The following is a 6,419-nucleotide window of genomic DNA, read 5'->3' on the forward strand; positions in this document are numbered from 1 at the left end:
GTGATCTTGAACAAGTCATGACCCTCACCTGAAAGAGGTGAGGTCAAGACAGCCACCCCTCCGGGCTTCCAGGGGTTGAAGGACACCATGTGTGTAAGGGAGGCATCAGGGCTATGGTATACAGTACACACTCAGGGCTTGCCTCAGCAGCTGAAGTGGTGACCACACTCCTGCCCTGGCCAGCCCTGTCTTGGACTTCAGGGTCATTTCAACTAAAGGGACAGGTTTTCATTAGAATCAGAGGATCACAGCACCAGGCTCCTTCATGACCTTAAATGCATTTTTCAGGCTCAAATCAGTACCACCAGACTACTGAGCACATGCTTCTAAGGGACATGCCCACTGTGTGGGGGATGCAGAAATAGAGTAGACCAAGTCCAGCTCTGGGGATCTTATGGCTCTGCAGGAATGCAGACATGAAAACAAACACCTGCAATTTCATGGGAAGCAGGCAGTGAGAGGGGACATGACCAGGCTGCTGATGGCACAAAGCAGGAAACAGCCACATCAGAGAGGTGATAGCCCATGGGGAGAGGAGAGAGCTGGTGACACCCACGTGGTGGATGGGGGTACACAGGCATTCCGGGCAGAATGAGAGAATTGGAGGATCATGGAGCATGATGCCACCAGCTGGAGCTGAGGTCGCCTGGCAGGCCTGGAGCAAGACCCTTCTGGGGCTCCTCTCCAGGCTCCCTCAGCTGATGGGGAAGCTATCACTCATTTGCAGTAGGGAGCAATATGACCTGAAGGGAGGATTTGATGACTCCACACAGGGGACTCTGTGTGGGAAACAAAGCAGGGAATGGACAGGCTGAAGCTTATTATGAAACCATGGCGGCCATTTAGACGAGAGCTGAGAAGGGCCTGGAGTTGACAGGAGGGGCAGAGGCAGGGATGGTGAATGGAGATGGGCAGGACACTGCCCAGGATGGGCAGGGGAGGGGATGGGCAGGGTCTGGGGTGGCTGGTGGTGATGACATCCTCCACCTGGACATGAGTGAGCAGTTTTGAACAGGATGACTTGGGTTCTGATGGGACCACCAACTGCTGTTTGGAAACCCGGGCTCTGAGAGTGAGAGACATGAGTCGGTAATGGAATTAGCAGCTGTTCTCAAAGTGTGGTCCACGGACCAGCATCATCATGCTCAGTGTCGCTCCATGAACTGGTGGTCTGTTCCTATTTACCATTGTCTAGTACTCCACCAGCAGATACACCACAATCCACTTGTGTGGTTTCCCCTTTGCAGCTATGGTGATTAACGCTGCAGAGAACAATCTCATACTGGTCTCCTTGTGCACGTGTGCGCACTTCTGTTGGGTGAACACCTTCCAGAGGGAAAGTGAAATCACGGGTAAGGCCAGGTGTCTTCAACACCAGTAAAAAATGCAAAATTTCTTGTCCTAATTTACATTCTTTTTGAGTTGCTCCTGTCCTTGACACCACTGGTTACTGCAGTCTGCTTAACTGCAGACATTTCAGTGGGCGTGCACCAGTACTTCACTAACGTGTGAACTTGTTTTCTCCTGATGATGAGCAGGGTTGTGCACATTTGGCTCCTCTCCCCTATGTGTCACTTCTACCAGTCTCTCGCCTGTGTTTCTACTGAGTTCTTTTTTTGTTTGTTTGTCTAAGGATTATTTATATATTGTGCAGACAAGTCATTTTTCCCTTCATATATTGCAAGTATGTCTTCCCAAGCTGTGGTTTGCCTTTACACACTCTGAAAACTGTCTCAATTTTCATGTAGTTCCATCCACAAGGTATTTCCTTTATGCTTAGTACTTTTTGCTCCCTGCTTAGGCAATTTGGGAGGTGCTTTCCTGCACTGGGGCCATGAGGGTCTTCTGTATTATCTTCCCTATTTTGCTTTCAAAATTATTTTTTTATTTAAATTCAATTAGCCAACATATAGTACATCATTAGTTTCAGATGTAGGTTCAATAATTCATCAGTTGTGTATAACACCCAGTGCTCATCACATCACATGCCCTCCTTAATGTCTATCACCCTTTCTGCATTCAGCCTGTGATTGTTTTTTGTGTATAGTATGAGGTAAGAGCCAAATCTCACTATTTACCATATGACTATCAACTGTCCCAGATTTTCCAACTTTTCCATAGCGCTACCCACCTGTTTGGTAAATTGGGTGTCGGGATAAGCACAGGGTTGATTTCCAGGCTCTCTGTTCTGTTCCATCAGCAGATGGTCTATCCTCTGCTGCCAACATTGTTTCATTACTGCTACTTATGAGTCGCTATCTGGTAGCGCAAATCCCCCCACGCTGTTTCTCGTCTCGAGAATGTCTTGGACACACTTGGTTTTGCACATTTCAATACACATTTTAGGATCAGCTTTTTAGATTCCACAAATAAAAATCAGTGGGGTTGCACTGAGTCAGTTCAGTGTGGGGAGAATTGGCATTTATGCAATATTGAGTATGCCAGTTTGGGAACCTGGCACATCCTGCCATGTTACTTAAATCTACTTTGGTTTCTCTCATCAGTTTTATGCAAAAAGGTTTTACATATATCTGGTAATGGATAGTTGCAGGTTACTGAAATGATATCACTTTTGAATTGTCATTTTCTAGCTGTTTTCTATTGGTCCATGGAAATACTAATTTTATATATGATGCTGTACTTAGCAAGTCTTCTAAATTCATATAGTGATGTTCATAATTTATCTGTAGCTTAACGTAGGTCTTCTATGTACACAATAATACCATCTGTTATCAATGATAGTTTTTTATTCTTTCTCTTTGAGCCTTATGATTACTATTCTCTGTCTCACCTTTCTGTGCTGACGGGCATGCCCAGAACAATGTTGAATGGAAATGCCAGAGCAGCAACCTTGTCTTGCTCCTGTTTCAATGGAAAGTTTTCAATATTTCACTGTGAAAGATGTGTGCTATTAGCCTTTCATAGCTACTCTTTATCAGGGCCTCTTCTAATCAGATATTGATTTTTTTCAAGTGCTTTTTCTGCATCTATTGAGATTATATGATTTTCCTCTTTATTCTGTTACAGTGGTGAAGTGCATTGATTTCTGAATATTAATCTTGCATTCCTTGAATACAGACAACTTGGTTGTGGACATACTATAGTTTTTATATATTACTTGATTAGATTTTGTTTAGTAAATTTGCTCATATACTTATGACTGAGAATAGCATACTTTTTAAAAAATTTTTTAAATTTTATTATGTTATGTTAGTCACCATACAATATATCATTAGGGTTTTTTTGTGATTTTTTTTATTATGTTATCTTAATCACCATACATTACATCATTAGTTTTTGATGTGGTGATCCATGATTCATTGTTTTCGTATAACACCCAGTGCTCCATGCAGTATGTGCCCTCCTTAATACCCATCACTGGGCTAACCAATTCTCCCACCCCCCTCTCCTCTAAAACCTGTTTGTTTCTCAGAGTCCATAGTCTCTCATGGTTCATCTCTCCCTCCGATTTCCACCCCCCCCTTCATTTTTCCCTTCTTTCTCCTAATGTCCTCCATGCTATTCCTTATGTTCCACAAATAAGTGAAACCATATGATAATTGACTTTCTCTGCTTGACTTATTTCACTTAGCATAATCTCCTCTAGTCCCATCCATGTTGATGTAAAAGTGGGGTATTCATCCTTTCTGATGGCTGAGTAGTATTCCATTGTATATATGGACCACATCTTCTTTATCCATTCATCTGTTGAAGGGCATCTAGGTTCTTTCCACAGTTTGGCTATTGCAGACATTGCTGCTATGAACATTGGGGTGCATATGGCCCTTCTTTTCACTACATCTGTGTCTTTGGGGTAAATACCCAGGAGTGCAATTGCTGGGTCATAGGGTAGCTCTATTTTTAATTTTTTGAGGACCCTCCACACTGTTTTCCAAAGTAGCTATACCAACTTGCATTCCCACCAACAATGTAGGAGGGTTCCCCTTTCTCCACAACCTCTCCAACATTTGTTGTTTCTTTCCCTGTCCATTTTTGTCATTCTAACTGGTGTAAGGTGGTATCTTAATGTGGTTTTGATTTGAATTTCCCTGATGGCTAATGATGATGAACATTTTTTTCATATGTCTGTTAGCCATTTGTATGTCTTCTTCAGAGAAGTGTCTTTTCATGTCTTCTGCCCATTTTCTGACTTGATTATTTGTTTTTTGGGTGTTGAGTTTGAGAAGTTCTTTATAAATCTTGCATACTTCTTTATTATAATGTCCTTTTCAGATTTTGGCATTAAGATTATGCATGCCTCATAAAATAGCATGGAAAATTGTCCCTCTTCTATTCTTTTGAAGATTTTGTGTAAGATTAAGTATTTTGATAGATTTGGTCATATTTGGTAGAACTATTTACTTTCACAAGTAAAGCCATCCAGTCCTGGAATCTTTTTCATGAAAAGATTTTAAAGTATATGTTACATTTCTCAGTAACTATGGAACTTTCAGATCTTCTACTTCTTGGGGGTCAGTTGTGGTGGGTGATATCTTTCTAGTAGTTTGCCAATTTCATCAACATTTCAAGATTATGAGAACATTCTGTCATGATCCACTCTGTGTTTTTAGGATGTCAGTGATACCCTCCTTTCATTCCTGACATCAGTAATTTCTGCCTTTTCTCCTTCATCCCTCAGCAGTCCTGTCATTCTATCAATCTTCTCAAATAATCACCTTTTGGTATAACATCTCTCTGGTGTATATCTGTTTCCTATTTAATAAATTTTGTTCATTATTTTCTTCCCTTCTATTTTCTTGGGATTTCATTCACTAAACTTTTTATAATATTTTCAGATGAATACTGATATCCTGCTTTTCTTCTTTCTAACATATGGATTTAAACCTATAAATTTCCCTTTAAACACAGACTTAGATGTATCCAAGGTACTATTTTTGTTACTCATCTTATGCAATTTTTAAATTTCAAAATTATTGTTTAGACCTGTGGCTTACTTAGAAGTACTTTTTAAGTTAAAAAATACATGAGGATTTTTAAATGTTCTATTTGTGATTTACTTTTGGTTTAATTTAAATTGCACACAAATATATTTTATACACCTTCAGTCCTTCGAAATTTGTTGAAAGCTGCTCTGTGTCCAGAATATAGTCCATGTGTGAGTATGTTCTTTGTAAACTTGAAAATCATCTACATCCTCTGATGAATGGATAAAGAAGATGTGGTATATATACATACCATGGAATATTACTGAGCCATAAAAAGAATGAAGTCTTGCCATTTGCAACAACATGGGTGGATATAGAGGGTATTATGCTAAGTGAAATAAGTCAGTCAGAGAAAGACAAATATAATATGATCTCACTCATATGTGGAATTTAAGAAACAAAACAAATAAACATAGGGGGAAAAAGGAGAGAGGCAAACCAGAAAACAGACTCTAACTATAGAGAACAAACTGATGATACCAGAGGGGCTGGGGGGGATGGGTGAGTGAGGTGATGGGGACGAAGGAATGTACTTGTTGTGATGAGTACAGGGTGATGTATGGAAGTGTTGAACCACTATATTGTACACCTGAAACTAATATTACACCATATATTAACTAATTAGAATTTAAATAAAACTTTTTTTAAAAAAAAGAAAAGAAAATGTACATCCTGCTGTTGGATGCTGTGCTCCATTAAGTTATGTTCACTAATTTTACTGCCTAAACATTCCATATCCAGTTTGACATTTTGTATGATTGTTTAATCAGTTCCAAGAGAGGGCGTTAAAATCTCTTACATAATTGTGGATTTGTATTTTTCTCTTTTAAGTGCCATTTTTCCTTTGTTTATACTGAGGCTCTGTGGTCAGGTGCTTACACATTAAAGATGGTTCACCTGTCTTCTGGGTGAACCAAATGTTTCATCATCACTATGAAGTGTCCTCTTGTCAGTTGGTGCTTCCGTCTTGAAGTCTGCTTTAGGATTAGTATAGCAACTCTAGTGTTGTGTGGTTTGGGTGGTTTTTTGTTTTTTGTTTTTCTGAAATGTTAGTTTGCTGTGTATGTTTCCATCATTTTTATTTTCAACACTTTGTTTGCTTTTTATATCTCTTATATAACATATGGCTAAGTTTTGTTTCTTCAGCCTGTCTACTAGTACACATCTTTTCACTGGAAACTTTATTCCATTTATGTTATACAATACACTTTAGTCCTTCATATAATACTGACATATTTAGGCTTTATGCATACGGTGTTCTTTGGTGCTTTTCTCTCTTGTCTATTTATTTTTCTCTTTTCTCCCTTTTTTCACATTCATGAAAAAAGTATTATTCCACTTTTTCTTTTTTGTTTAAAATAATCATTTATTGATTATTGTTTTCTTATTATTATATTCAGTTAGCCACTGTATAGTGCATCATTAGTTTTTGATGTAGTGTTCAAAGATTCATTAGTTACTCATAACACCCAG

The sequence above is a fragment of the Neomonachus schauinslandi genome, chromosome 3 (genome assembly GCF_002201575.2).
Source record: "Neomonachus schauinslandi chromosome 3, ASM220157v2, whole genome shotgun sequence".
NCBI classification, from domain to species: Eukaryota; Metazoa; Chordata; class Mammalia; order Carnivora; family Phocidae; genus Neomonachus; species Neomonachus schauinslandi.